The sequence below is a fragment of the Odocoileus virginianus genome, unplaced genomic scaffold (assembly GCF_023699985.2).
Source record: "Odocoileus virginianus isolate 20LAN1187 ecotype Illinois unplaced genomic scaffold, Ovbor_1.2 Unplaced_Scaffold_15, whole genome shotgun sequence".
In the NCBI taxonomy this organism is placed as follows: Eukaryota; Metazoa; Chordata; class Mammalia; order Artiodactyla; family Cervidae; genus Odocoileus; species Odocoileus virginianus.
This window is the reverse complement of record NW_027224277.1, coordinates 43,965-59,632: the sequence shown is the minus strand read 5'-3', so window position 1 is coordinate 59,632 and position 15,668 is coordinate 43,965. Positions and strand designations below refer to the sequence as shown.

The 15,668-nt window shown below is 44.6% G+C and overlaps 1 pseudogene; it reads right to left on the bottom strand.

The window, feature by feature from the left end:
* Positions 1-2,205: 2,205 nt before the first annotated feature.
* LOC110121990 (cyclin-dependent kinase 20 pseudogene) lies at positions 2,206-3,271 on the bottom strand (annotated as a pseudogene).
* Between the last annotated feature and the right edge of the window lie 12,397 nt (positions 3,272-15,668).

Genomic DNA, 15,668 nt, shown 5'->3' with positions numbered 1-15,668 from the left:
CCAGCCTTTGACTGTGTAGCTCACCACAAGCTGTGGAAAATTCTTCAAGAGATGGGAATAGCAGACCACCTTACTGCCTCCTGAGAAATCTGTATGCAGGTCAAGAAGCAACTGTTAGAACTGGACGTGGGACAACAGACAGGTTCCAGACCAGTAAAGGAGTACATCAAAGCTGAATACACCCTGCTTGTTTAGCTCATATGTTGAGCATGTCATGTGAAATGCTGGGCTGGATGAAACACACCCTGGAATCAAGATTGCCAGGATAAATATCAATAAACTCATATACACAAATGACACCACCCTTATGGCAGAAAATGAAGAAGAGCTAAAGGGCCTCTTGATGAAAATGAAAGATGAGAGTGAAAAAGTAGCCTTAAAACTTAACATTCAAAAAAGGAAGATCATGGCATCTGGTCCCATCATTTCATGGCAAATAGATGGGGAAACAATGGAAATAGTGACAGACTTTATTTTCTTGGGCTCCAAAATCACTGCAGATAGTGATGGCAGCCATGAAATTAAAAGATACTTGCTCCTTGGAAGGAAAGCTATGACAAATATAGACAGCATATTAAAAAGCAGAGACATTATTTTGCTGACAAACGTCTGGCTAGTCAGCTACGGTTTTTCCGGTAGTGATGTATGGATGTGAGAGTTGGACCATAAAGGTAGCTGAGCGCCCAAGAATTGATGCTTTTGAACTGTGGTGTTGAGGGAGACTCTTGAGAGTCCCTTGGACTGAAAGGAGATAAAACCAGTCATTCCTAAAGGAAATTCATCTGGAATATTCATTGGAAGTACTGATTCTGAAGGTGAAGCTCCAATATTTGGCCACCTGACGTGAAGAAGTGACTCATTGGAAAAGACCCTGATGCTAGGCAATAGTGAAGGCAAGAGCAGAAAGGGATGACAGTCACCAACTCAATCACCAACTCAATGGACATGAGCTTGACCAAGCCCCAGGAGCTGGTGATGCACAGGGATGCCTGGTATGCTGCAGTCCATGGGGTCGCAAAAATTTGGACACCACTGAGTAACTGATCTGCAGAAAAAAAAATTAACTGTGTGTCAAGTGGTTTCTCAAATCCAGTCTCTTTTAACCTGGCCACCATTTCTGAGAGATATGTGTCTTTTCCCGCAATTAGTTTGTGAGTACTTTGAGCTGAAAGGGAAGGTTGAAGCTCGCACAGGTAGTTTGTAATAGAACTTGGATTTGAACCTAGAGAATCTCCAAAGAGCTGCCTCTGAGATGTCTATACCATGAGATGACTGACAGGTGTAGGGGGCCTACCAGTTTAGCCAATGTGCCCTTCGTAAAGCTGCTGCCAGTTTCTACTGCATTTATACACAAGGCAACTCCATACCAGCATTAACACATCCTTCCCAGGACAGTTTCTCTTAATGTCAGCAAGGAGAAATGGTTTATTTGTATCCCTGAGGGCCCATAATGTAGCAAAACAGTCACATTCTTCATTAGCAGCCCAGGATAGACAGTTAGGGAATGCTTTTATTTTTTATTTTTTCAAATTGTTTTGCTATTTACTGAATTAACAAATGAATTCCAGGAATGTCTGTCTTATTTGCAAGATGTCTCTGAGTGAAGAGAGACAGGCTGAGGTAGGCTGAGTGGTCCCAGCCTACCCTTATCCTGTGGGTGATGCTGGTAAACCAGTTTAAGGTGTGGAGGTCACTACTGGGTCCCCCACTTGAGCCATCCCTGGGCCTTGACTTCTGCCACCTCACCTCTAAATGGGAGCTCTGTTACATGAAGAACTTAGGAAGCCCCCAAGACTAAAGTATCCGTGAGTGGGGCCACTTTCCAAGTGACCAGAGAGAAGCGAGGACCAAGAGATGACGCCACCTCGGCCACTTCTCTCTATATGGACTATGGAAGAGGGGCGTACATCACATAGAACTACTCAGGGTTTTTATAATAAATCTCAAAATTGAACTAGTGTTTAATGTCTGAGAACAAAATAAAAAAAAAATTTCCTTCTCACTTGGGTTTCCAACATGAGGACATCTTAAACTCAGGGCTCCCTTAGATGGTTCTACTGGGACAATCCCTGACCAGTGGAATCCCTGATGATGGCAGGCATGGTAGTGGAACTCACTGCCCCCTTCTGATGGATCCCTCAGCAGTGCATAGGTAGGAGGCCGGCAGCACAGGTTGAGGGCGCCCTCTGCTGGGGCTGGATGGCCTCATCGTCTGGCCAGGACCAGGGCCACTGTGGTCGAAATCAGGCTGGAGCAGAGGAACAGTGGCTTGGGTTGTCCTTGGGAGGGGTGGGAAGTGGGGGGGTGGGGCTTGGGGGCAGGGCCCCCTGGACCCTGGGGGATCAGCAGCTCCGAGGGGTGGACAGGAGGGGAGCTGTGAAGAAGCAGTGGTGCAGCAGGGCCTGGGAGGCAGAGACGCGCTGCTGTGGTGGGTAGAGGAGCAACCGCCCTAGCAGGTCCAAGGCCTGGGGAGAGGCGTCGGGCAGCACCTCCTCCAGGGGCGTGGGCGCCTGCTCCTTGAAGGAGATCTTGTTGCAGTCAGGCAGCTCAGTGATCTGCGGCCAGACTTGACGACTGGGGGTGCCCAAGATTCGAAGCACACAGCAAAGCTGTTCGATGTCATTCTCTCCTGGGAAAAGGCGGGGGGGGGGGGGGGGGGGGTGGGCCCCGCATTCACCAGCTCCCCCAGGATGCAGCCCATAGCCCAGAGATCGACACCCTGATCGTACTGGCGGGCACCATACAGGAGCTCGGGAGCTCGGTACCACCTGGTAGCCACCTGGTGCGTGTGGAGGCGATTGCCATCTGGGGAAAAGACCCAGGCCAGGCCAAAGTCCGCTACCTTGAGCTGGCCTGAGGCACTGATAAGCAGGTTGGCTGGTTTCAGGTCCCAATGCACAATGTTGTTGGCATGGCAGAAGGCGACGCCCTTGAGCAGCATCTGTAAGTAGCTCTTGACCTGCGCCTGGGCCAGTGGCCTCTGGGTGTGGCGCACCACCTCAGCCAGATCGGACAGCATGAACTCGAAGGCCAGCACGAAGCCTGCGCCATGTGGGAACACGGCCTCCAGCTGCGCAACTGACTGTCTTCGATCTCCTGCAGGGCCTTGATCTCCTCCAGAACCTGGTTAGGGATGCCATCCTCCAGCCGCTGCAGGGCCACCTGCTGCATCATTGAGGGCAATGATCTCTCCAATCTTCACGTGCTTGGCTTTGAAGACGATGCCGTTTGTACCCTCCCCTATGCTCCCCAAGATGCAGTACTACTCCATGGCCCTCTGCCTGGCACCCTGACCCTCCGCAGTCCCAGCCCCTCCCCGGCACCGGACCCTTCCTCGTTAGCCCTCCCCGGCTCCCGCCCCAGATGCGGCTGCCTAGCAACGGCGCGGAAACTAGAGCCCGGACCAGGAGGCCGAGGGCGACTAGGGATGGTGTCCAGGCCTCTCAGTGCCTTTCCCTAGGACCTCGCCATCGCGCCTCAGTGCGCTTCACTCAGCGGAAGCCTTCCGTGCGCAGACTGTGCGGCGGGAGCGATGGTCACCACTGATCCCTCCCGGCTCTGCCTAGCACCACGTGACCAGGGATGGGGAATGGTTTTAAAAACAAACAGTGTCTCAATAAAGAATTTTGGAACTAACCCACTGTCCACTTATTTCTCTGTTTCACTATTGCTCTGCTAATTTCTGTCATTCTCAAAAGGAAGACTCCTAGTTAGATATGCAAAAAGAGTGCCCTCATGTGGGGAGCTGCAGCATCTCTAACACGGTGCTCACTTCTTTCTCCAAATCATGAGAACACCAAATACCCTGCAAGACCAAGTGTGGCTTCGGCTCTGTCTCTCCTAGGTTAGGTCAGTTGAGCCATGGTGCACAGGATCCTTGCAAGAGAACCATTCAAAAGTGCAGACAAGACATCTGGAAGTGCACTGTCTCACCCTGCCCCCTGTATCAGGATGGCTGAAATAGTCACCCACCAGAAGAACAAACCAGGTCAGGCCACTAACTACAGGTCAGGGATTCTGCCAGGCAATGGTAATACACACAGTGGAGGGCAAAACAGACAAGGCTCTGCCTACAGGGACCAAATCACTTAGCAGGAGAGACATTCTTAAAGTACTGATCACAGTGAGGCTTATAAATTTACAAACTGTTGTCAGGATTGTGAAGTCTATGGGAGAATACAGTAGGAGCCCTGGCTCAGTGGAGGGGAAGGGTGTGAAGGCTGTCAAAGGACACTTTCATGAAGAAAGCCAGAGAAAAAGCATAGCAAAGTGACTTTCTAAGCTCAGATTGGCCACTACATGACACCAAATGATTTCCCTGCCCATAAAACCAGGGCTGTGATAATATTAGCTCCTATTTCCCAGCTTGCTGAGAGTGTTAATGCCTTGAGAGTGGTAAAGTGCTTAGAAGGGTGCCTGACATGAGAATGCTACAGTGTTTGCTGACTAGTTGTTGTTCAGTTGCTCAGTCATATCTGACTCTTTGTGACCCCATGAACTGCAGTGCACCAGGCTTCCCTGTCCTTCACTATTTCTCTGAGTTTGCTCAAACTTCATGTCCATTGAGTTGGTGATGCCATCCAACTGTCTCATCCTCTGTCATCCCCTTGTCCTCTTACCCTAATCTTTCCATCATCAGGCTCTTTTCCAATGAATCCTCCCTTTGCATCAGGTGGCCAAAGATTCAGAGCTTCAGCTTCAGCACCAGTCCTTCAAATGAATATTCAGGACTGATTTCCTTTAGGATTGACTGGTTTGATCTCCTTGCAGTCCAAGGGACTCTCAAGAGTCTTCTCCAGCACCACAGTTTGAAAGAATCAATTCTTTGGTGCTCAGTCTTCTTTATGGTCCAACTCTCACATCCATACATGGCTACTGGACTAGAGGACTTCTGTAAACATAGCCCTGAAGGGCGAACTGAAACTAGCAAGCCAATGGTGAGAAAACAGGTTCCAGGTAGAACGAATGACACAATGGGAACTTCTGAGGCTGGAAAGACTGTGGCATTTTGAGGCAACAAGGCAGCCAACAGAGACCATGCCACAGGGGAGTAGGCATAAGAGAGGTAAAGAGGCAGTTAGGTCTTAGAGAGTATTCTCCAGCTCACTGTAGGCAAAATCAAGCTTCTGAAGGGCCTGGAACAGAAGAGGGGCATCCCAGAGTAATGGTTTAGAGAGAGAGATAGCTGACTTGGATGCAGGGACAAAAAGGGAGAGGGAGTTAAAAAGAAGGCAACTATCTGACTGCAGGCTTTAGCTTCTACTCTATTGTACTCTACTGGTCAATCAGAATGGGAGGGTATTCTTTAGGTACTGGATGGCCTTTTCTCTGATGATGGGAAATTTTGTGGTCAGATCTGGCTCTGTAAATATGGTTCCCATACATGGTGGGTAGAAGTTGAGGCAGCTTTCCTCAGGTGCAGCATACATGTCGTATGGCCCTTTGGATGGCTCTGTTTGAAATTTTCAAAGCTCAAGGGAAATATCCTCTGCTTTGTGTCCCTGGGCTCCTAAACCTAGCATAGACCTTCTTCATCCACTGTTTTCTGCAGAGCTAGGATATGATGGAAAGTGAAATCACAATCTTATGCAGGATTGGAAACCTAATTGAGAAGAATAAAGTCCTCCACAACCAGTGTTAATCCCCTTTTTGATAGAGGTAGGATCTTTAAAAACAATAACAACAACACTGAAATTTTGTGAAAGGTAAAGGGGCACTTTGACTCACTTAAATTTATTTAATATCAATATAGTAGGGAAGCCAGTTGCAGTGATGTCATGAACAGGGAACACAGATGTTTCAAATTAAATGTGCAACCCCAGAACACATGTGGTTTTTGATATATTCAACGTAAAATTTTCCCCTGTCATTCTGGTATTTTAACCTTGGTTCTATTACATTTGTCTTTACAATGTCAAGTGAGAGTGTCAAACACTAAGATTTAAATTAAATTAGCCTGACCTGAGATACACATGCAATATGAAGCTGCAATAAATGTTTTGATTCAATTTCTAAGACTTAACATGTTGATGCTTATAACTGTGTGGAGGGGACCCTAACAGTTCCCATCCCTGCTAAGTTACTGTCATCTACAAAATGAATTTATTTAATTTGAGCATCTGTCTTGGCCAGCCCATGACCTTTTCTGGAAATTGATACAGATTAACTCATGAGCATAAAATTCAAGTTGTGTTCCAATGTTGATGATTTTTCACCTCAGCAGTTAATGCTTCCTCTCAGTTCAGTTCAGTTCAGTTCATTCGCTCAGTCATGTCTGACTCTTTGTGACCCCATGGATGGCAGCATGCCAGGCTTCCCTGTCCATCACCAACTCAAAGCTCACTGAGTTTGAGCTTACTCAAACTCACGTCCATCAAGTCAGGGATGCCATCCAACAATCTCATCCTCTGTTGGCCCCTTCTCCTCCTGCCTTCAATCTTTCCCAGCATCAGGGTCTTTTCTAGTGAGTCAGTTCTCCACATCATGTGGCTAAAGTATTGGAGATTCAGATGCAGCATCAGTCCTTCCAATGAATATTCAGGACTTATTTCCGTTAGGATAGCTTGGATAGATCTCTTCACAGTCTAAGAGACTCTCAAGAGTCTTCTCCAATACCACAGTTCAAAAGCATCAATTCTTCAGTGCCAAGTTTTCTTTATAGTCCAACTCTCACATCCATACATCACCACTGGAAAAACCATAGCTTTGACTAGACGGATCTTTGTTGGCAAAGTAATGTCTCTGTTTGTTAATATGCTGTTTAGGTTGATCATAGCTTTCCCTCCAAGGAGCAAGCATCTTTTAATTTCATGGCTGCAGTCACCATCTGCAGTGATTTTGGAGCCCCCCAAAATAGTCTGTCACTGTTTCCATTGTTTCCCTATTTGCCACGAAGTGATGGGACCAGATACCATGATCTTAGTTTTCTGAATGTTGAGTTTTAAGCCAACTTTTTCACTCTCCTCTTTCACTTTCATAAAGAGACTCTTTAGTTCTTCTTCACTTTCTGTCATCAGGGTGGTGTCAGCTGCATATCTGAGGTTATTGATATTTCTCCCAGCAATCTTGATTCCAGCTTGTGCTTCCTCCAGCCCAGCTTTTCTCATGATGTACATTGGCATATAAGTTAAATAAGCAGGGTGACAATATGCAGCCTTAATGTAGTCCTTTCCCCATTTAGAACCAGTCTGTTGTTGCCCATCCAGTTCTAACTTTTGCTTCTTGACCTGCATACAGATTTGGTCTGTGGTCAGGTGGTTTGGTATTCCCACCTCTTTCCGAATTTTCCAGTTTATTGTGATCCACATAGTCAAAGGCTTTGGCATAATAAAGCAGAAGTAGATGTTTTTCTGGAACTCTTGCTTTTTTGATGATCCAAGGGATGTTGGCAATTTAGATGCCACCAAACTCTTTGAAGATGGATATCTGGAACCTTAAAAGTGAAGTGAAAAGTGAAAGTGAAAATTGCTCAGTCGTGTCTGATTCTTTGCGACCTCATGGACTATATAGTCCATGGAATTATCCAGGCCAGAATACTGGAGTGGGTAGCTATTCCCTTCTCCAGGGCATTTTCCCAACTCAGGGATTAAAACCACTTCTCCTGCATTGTGGGCAGATTTTTTACCATCTGAGTCACCAGGGAATCCCAAGAATATGGGAATGGGTAGCTTATCCCTTCTCCAGAGGAACTTCTTAATCCAGGAGTCAAACTGCCTGCATTGCAGGCAGATTCTTTACCAGCTGAGCTACCAGGGAAGCTCTTGGGAACTTAATACAACCAAAATCAAATGCCCCCTGAATATCACAGTTCCGGGTAAGGATGGGGGAACACTGCTCAGGGTTGTGGCTTCTGAAGTCAGTTAGAGGATAGCCTTCTCTGCTCCTGCTCTGCAACTTGAGGAGATGGGTACTTTCCAGGGCTTGCACATCTATTACCTTATTTGCCATTCAGTTCATGTGACAGCTAACACTAAGATAAATGAAAATATATTATATGAAATAGTTCATTAAAAAAAGCTCATCATCTTATTCCATGACCACTGAGAGGGTGATCATAATACATGATTTACAATAGGAAGATCTGAATATTTATTTAAAAATTTGCATTTTATGATGTTACTACATTGGTTAATTTTTATAACTACTCAGGCTTGAAATACCCTTGACCTCAAGGTGAAACAACAGGAGACCAAAATCCTTCCTGTTAACAAAGCTCTTTGTTAATCCCAAGTCCCACCTAGGTCCATTAATCCTAAATCCCACCTGCTGCTGCTGCTGCTGCTGCTGCTGCTAAGTTACTTCAGTTGTGTCTGACTCTGTGCGACCCCATAGACGGCAGCCCACCAGGCTCCCCCATCCCTGGGATTCTCCAGGCAAGAATACTGGGAGTGGGTTGTCATTTCCTCCTCCAATGCATGAAAGTGAAAAATGAAAGTGAACTCGCTCAGTCATGTCCAACTCGTAGTGACCCCGTGGACTGCAGCCCACCAGGCTCCTCCATCCATGGGATTTTCCAGGCAAGAGTACTGGAGTGGGGTGCCAATGCCCTCTCTGAAATCCCATGTTTGTCCATTCTATTGTTTAAACAGCTCATCTGGGATGAAAATGAATGGGGAAGGGAAAAAGGAGCATGTCTGTCTACAGGATTTCAGGCATCTTCTTTTTTCACTTAGCGCTCAAGAGGGCTGAGAGGAGCTACTCCATGTTCAAGATCAGGAGGGGCGGCCATGAGGAGATACCCCTCGTCCAAGGTAAGGAGCAGCAGCTGCGCTTTGCTGGAGCAGCCGTGAAGAGATACCCCATGTCCAAGGTAAGAGAAACCCAAGTAAGATGGTAGGTGTTGCGAGAGGGCATCAGAGGGCAGACACACTAAAACCATAATCACAGAAAACTAGCCAGTCTGATCACAGGACCACAGTCTTGTCTAACTCAATGAAACTAAGCCATGCTGTGTGGGGCCACCCAAGACGGTCGGGTCATGGTGGAGAGGTCTGACAGAATGTGGTCCACTGGAGAAGGGAATGGCAAACCACTTCCATATTCTTACCTTGAGAACCCCATGAACAGTATGAGAAGGCAAAATGATAGGATACTGAAAGAGGAACTACCCAGGTAAGTAGGTGCCCAATATGCTACTGGAGATTAGTGGAGAAATGACTCCAGAGAGAATGAAGGGATGGAGCCAAAGCAAAAACAATACCCAGTTGTGGATGTGACTGGTGATAGAAGCAAGGTCCAATGCTGTAAAAAGCAATATTGCATAGGAATCTGGAATGTTAGGTCCATGAATCAAGGCAAATTGGAAGTGGTCAAACAGGAGATGGCAAGAGTGAATGTCGACATTCTAGGAACCAGCGAACTAAAAATGGACTGGAATGGGTGAATTTAACTCAGATGACCATTATATCTACTACAGAGGGCAGGAATCCCTTAGAAGAAATGGATAGCCATCATAGACAACAAAAGAGTCCGAAATGCAGTACTTGGATGCAATCTCAAAAACGACAGAATGATCTCTGTTCGTTTCCAAGGCAAACCATTCAATATCACAGTAATCCAAGCCTATGCCCCAACCAGTAACACTGAAGAAGCTGAAGTTGAATGGTTCTATGAAGACCTACAAGACCTTTTAGAACTAACACCCAAAAAAGATGTCCTTTTCATTATAGGGGACTGGAATGCAAAAGTAGGAAGTCAAGAAACACCTGGAGTAACAGGCAAATTTGACCTTGGAGTACAGAATGAAGCAGGGCAAAGGCTAATAGAGTTTTGCCAAGAGAACACACTGGTCATAGCAAAAACCCTCTTCCAACAACACAAGAGAAGACTCTACACATGGACATCACCAGATGGTCAACACTGAAATCAGACTGATTATATTCTTTGCAGTCAAAGATGGAGAAGCTCTATACAGTCAGCAAAAACAAGACCAGGAGCTGACTGTGGCTCAGATCATGAACTCCTTATTGCCAAATTCAGACTTAAACTGAAGAAAGTAGGGATAACCACTAGACCATTCAGGTATGACCTAAATCAAATCCCTTATGACTATACAGTGGAAGTGAGAAATAGATTTAAGGGACTAGATCTGATAGAGTGCCTGATGAACTATGGATGGAGGTTCATGACACTGTACAGGAGACAGTGATCAAGACCATTCCCATGGAAAAGAAATGAAAAAAGGCAAAATGGTTGTCTGAGGAGGCCTTACAAATAGCTGTAAAATGAAGAGAAGCAAAAAGCAAAGGAGAAAAGGAAAGATATACCCATTTGAATGAAGAGCTTCAAAGAAAAGCAAGGAGAGATAAGAAAGCATTCCTCAGTGATCAATGGAAAGAAACAGAGGAAAACCACAGAATGGGAAAGACTAGAGATCTCAAGAAAATTAGAGATACGAAGGGAACATTTCATGAAAAAATGGGCTCAATAAAGGACAGAAATGGTATGGACCTAACAGAAGCAAAAGATATTAAGAAGAGGTGGCAAGAACACACAGAAGAACTATATAAAAAAGATCTTCATGACCCAGATAATCACAATGGTGTGATCACTCACCTAGAGCCAGACATCCTGGAATGTGAAGTCAAGTGGGCCTTAGAAAGCATCACTACAAACAAAGCTAGTGGATGTGATGGAATTCCAGTTGAGCTATTTTAAATCCTCAAAGATGATGCTGTGAAAGTGCTGCACTCAATATGCCAGCAAATTTGGAAAACTCAGCAGTGGCCACAGGACTGGAAAAGGTCAGTTTTCATTCCAATCCCTAAGAAAGGCAATCCCAAAGAATGCTCAAACTACCGCACAATTGTGCTCATCTCACACGCTAGTAAAGTAATGCTCAAAATTCTCCAAGCCAGGCTTCAACAGTACATGAATGGTGAACTTCCAGATGTTCAAGCTGGATTTAGAAAAGGCAGAGGAACCAGAGATCAAATTGCCAATATCCGCTGGATCATCGAAAAAGCAAGAGAGTTCCAGAAAAACATCTATTTCTGTTTTATTGAGTATGCCAAAGCCTTCAAGTGCGGATCACAATAAACTGTGGAAAATTCTGAAGGAGATGGGAATACCAGACCACCTGACCTGCCTCTTGAGAAACCTGTATGCAGTTCAGGAAGCAACAGTTAGAACTGGACATGGAACAACAGACTGGTTCCAAACAGGAAAAGGAGTATGTCAAGGCTGTATATTGTCACCCTGCTCATTTAACTTATATGCAGAGTACATCATGAGAAACGCTGGGCTGGAAGAAGCACAAGCTGGAATCAAGATTGCAGGGAGAAATATCAATAACCTCAGACATGCAGATGACACCACCCTTATGGCAGAAAGTGAAGAGGAACTAAAAGCCTCTTGATGAAATTGAAAGAGGAAAGTGAAAAAGTTGGCTTAAAGCTTAACATTCAGAAAACTAAGATCATGGCATCTGGTCCTATCACCTCATGGGAAATAGATGGGGAGACAGTGGAAACCATGTCAGACTTTATTTTTTTGGGCTCCAAAGTCACTGCAGATGGTGACTGCAGCCATGAAATTAAAAGACGCTTAGTCCTTGGAAGGAAAGTTATGACCAACCTAGACAGCATATTAAAAAGCAGAGACATTACTTTGCCAACAAGAGGTCCATCTAGTCAAGGCTATGGTTTTCCCAGTGGTCATATATGGATGTGAGAGTTGGACTGTGAAGAAAGCTGAGTGCTGAAAACCTGGCGCTGTTGAACTGTGGTGTTGGAGAAGACTTTTGAGAGTCCCTTGGACTGCAAGGAGATCCAACCAGTCCATCCTAAAGGAGATCAGTCCTGGTTGTTCATTGGAAGGACTGATGCTGAAGCTGAAACTCCAGTACTTTGGCCACCTCATGGGAAGAGTTGACTCATTGAAAAAGACCCTGATGCTGGGAGGGATTGGGGCAGGAGGAGAAGGGGACGACAGAGGATGAGATGGCTGGATGGCATCACCGACTCGATGGGCATGAGTTTGAGTAAACTCCGGGAGTTTGTGATGGACAGGGAGGCCTGGCGTGCTGCGATTCATGGGGTCGCAAAGAGTCAGACATGACTGAGCGACTGAACTGAAACAGTAGGCAAATTTCCACTCAATATAATAAAGAATTTTTAAATATGCAGAGCTCTCTATCAACGGAATTAATTGCATCAGCATATAGTAAGCTTTCCCATATGAGGAGTCTGCAAACTGTGGAAGATATGCAGTAGCTACCATCTGAGATATCTTTCTACTCAGTAGTGATTTATTTCTTCTAAGCACCTCTGGATGCAGCAACTAATCTGTCTTGGGCAGAGATAAAGAGAAACATTAATTGAAGACTTGTTGTGTGATAAGCATTCTGGTAGGCACAGGCCAGGGATGACAACCACAGAGCCTCAGGCTTCAAAAGTATGACAAACAGCTGGGAAATTTTCTTTTCCTCTTGATAAGCAGGCAGTGGGCACTAACCCTTCTTGACTTCTAGGACCCTTACCTTCTTCAGCAACTCCTTTCCAAAGCTCTTACTTCATGTGTCACCAGGAATATACCAGGTTCAGTTTATAGAAGGCCACATACCTGAGTCTCAGCATCTAGCTGGGGCAGCAAGGGTCAAAGGGCACCAGACAAATTCATGTCAACAGGAAGTGGCATCATCCTTTCAGAGTAAAAACTTAAAAACTAACTCACTGTAGGTCGAATCACTTGACCAAATCAGCAAAGCTGGTCAATTTCCTCAACTCTGTTCCCCAGCAGAGTATTCTAGCCTTTGATTTTTCTCTTGTGTTTGGGAAAAGACGGTCTGTGAGCTAATATTCTGCTAACAGCTGTGTTAATTCCTAGATGACAATCTAGTCACAACCACAAATTCCTATGGTCTATCATCTTCAGTCTCAAATGCGTTTCTTTCTTTCTTGTTAATTTCCTTATATATTAATTTTTAAGGCCCTGACATGTTAAGGCCCTGGCACCAAAGGAATACAGCTTTAAAGAAACTCCACTTATGTTTCAAGAGAAAATCTCACTCCTTAACCAATTTAGCTCAGTTCAGTTGCTCAGTTGTGTCCGACTCTTTGCAACCCCATGAATCGCAGCACGCCAGGCCTCCCTGTCCATCACCAACTCCTGGAGTCCAAGCCCAAACCCATGTCCATTGAGTCAGTGATGCCATCCAACCATCTCATCCTCTGTCATCCCCTTCTCCTCCTGCCCTCAATCTTTCCCAGCATCAGGGTCTTTTCCAATGAGTCAGCTCTTCCCATCAGGTGGCCAAAGTATTGGAGTTTCAGCTTCAGCATCAGTCTTTCCAATGAACACCCAGGACTGATCTCCTTTAGGATGGACTGGTTGGACCTCCTTGTAGTCCAAGGGACTCTCAAGAGTCTTCTCCAACACCACAGTTCAAAAGCATCAATTCTTTGGTGTTCAGCTTTCTTCATAGTCCAACTCTCACATTCATACATGACCACTGGAAAAACCATAGCCTTGACTAGACAGACCTTTGTTAGCCAGAAAACCATTACTTTTTTCAGTTAGCAGAAAAAATAAGCCAAGGCTGTTAATGCTCTACATTATTCCCTTAGGCTACAAACAGGTGATAACAAATTAATAAATGCTTAATATTTATTGAACACTTATGTATGCCAAGTGCTCTTCAGTATATTTATAAGTATTATTTCATTTAATCTTCACATCATGTGTATGATGTTGGGAGAATTGCTTCAAAAAAGGAAAGACTACTGACTGCAGTATTCTTGCCTAGAGAATTTCATGGACAGAGGAGTCTAGTGGGTTACAGTCCATGAAGTCACAAATAGTCGGACATGATTGAGCAACTAACATGCCCCATATATCTCTTTATTCTGGGGCTAATGGCTAGCTGGGACATATTCTTTTCACATCTGAGTTCATGAATGGAAAATGATAATCAGAAACCCCACAAAAGAAAACATTTAAAGCCTCTGGCATGTATCTGTTCCTATCACACAATCCAAGAAAGGCATAAGACCAAGCTATAGTCCATGGAGTGGGGATGTATGTTTTTCACTCAATAAACTAAAGCAGGCAAAGTGTGGGGAGAGGAAGAACTCTCAATAAATATTACCAACCAATCCAGAGAAAAAGGTGCTTTCCTTACAAGGTTGTGAAAGTTACATAAGAAAAGTGCTTACAAAGAGAAATATAGATCAATGGAACAGAATAGAAAGCCCAGAGATAAATCCACGATCCTATGGTCACCTTATCTTCAACAAAGGAGGCAAGGATATACAATGGAAAAAAGACAACCTCTTTAACAAGTGGTGTGGGAAAACTGGTCAACCACTTGTAAAAGAATGAAACTAGAACACTTTCTAACACCATACACAAAAATAAACTCAAAATGGACTAAAGATCTAAATGTAAGACCAGAAACTATAAAACTCCTAGAGGAGAACATAGGCAAAACACTCTCCGACATAAATCACAGCAGGATCCTCTATGACCCACCTTCCAGAATATTGGAAATAAAAGCAAAGATAAACAAATGGGACCTAATGTAACTTAAAAGCTTTTACACAACAAAGGAAACTATAAGTAAGGTGAAAAGACAGCCCTCAGGTTGGGAGAAAATAATAGCAAATGAAGCAACAGACCAAGGATCAATCTCAAAAATATACAAGCAACTCCTGCAGCTCAATTCCAGAAAAATAAACGACCCAATCAAAAAATGGGCCAAAGAAATAAACAGACATTTCTCCAAAGAAGACATACAGATGGCTAACAAACACATGAAAAGATGCTCAACATTACTCATTATCAGAGAAATGCAAATCAAAACCACAATGAGGTACCATTACATGCCAGTCAGGATGGCTGCTATCCAAAAGTCTACAAGCAATAAATGCTGGAGAGGGTGTGGAGAAAAGGGAACCCTCTTACACTGTTGGTGGGAATGCAAACTAGTACGGGCACTATGGAGAACAGTGTGGAGATTTCTTCAAAAATTGGAAATAGAACTGCCATATGACCCAGCAACCCCACTTCTGGGCATACACACCGAGGAAACCAGATCTGAAAGAGACACATGCACCCCAATGTTCATCGCAGCACTGTTTATAATAGCCAGGACATGGAAGCAACCTAGATGCCCATCAGCAGATGAATGGATGAGGAAGCTGTGGTACATATACACCATGGAATATTACTCAGCTGTTAAAAAGAATTCATTTGAATCAGTCCTAATGAGATGGATGAAACTGGAGCCCATCATACAGAGTGAAGTAAGCCAGAAAGATAAAGAACATTACAGCATACTAACACACATATATGGAATTTAGAAAGATGGTAATGATAACCCTATATCCAAAACAGAACAAGAGACACAGATGTACAGAACAGAATTTTGGACTGTGGGAGAAGGCGAGGGTGGGATGTTTTGAGAGAACATCATGAATATTATCTATAGTGAAACAGATCACCAGCCCAGGTGGGATGCTCAGGCCTGGTGCACTGAGAAGACCCAGAGGAATCGGGTGGAGAGGGAGGTGGGAGGGGGGACTGGGATGGGGAATACATGTAACTCCATGGCTGATTCATGTCAATGTATGACAAAACCCACTGCAATGTTGTGAAGTAATTAGCCTCCAACTAATAAAAATAAATGGAAAAAAAAAGAAAAATGCTTAGTTTAGTGCCTGGCACAGAGT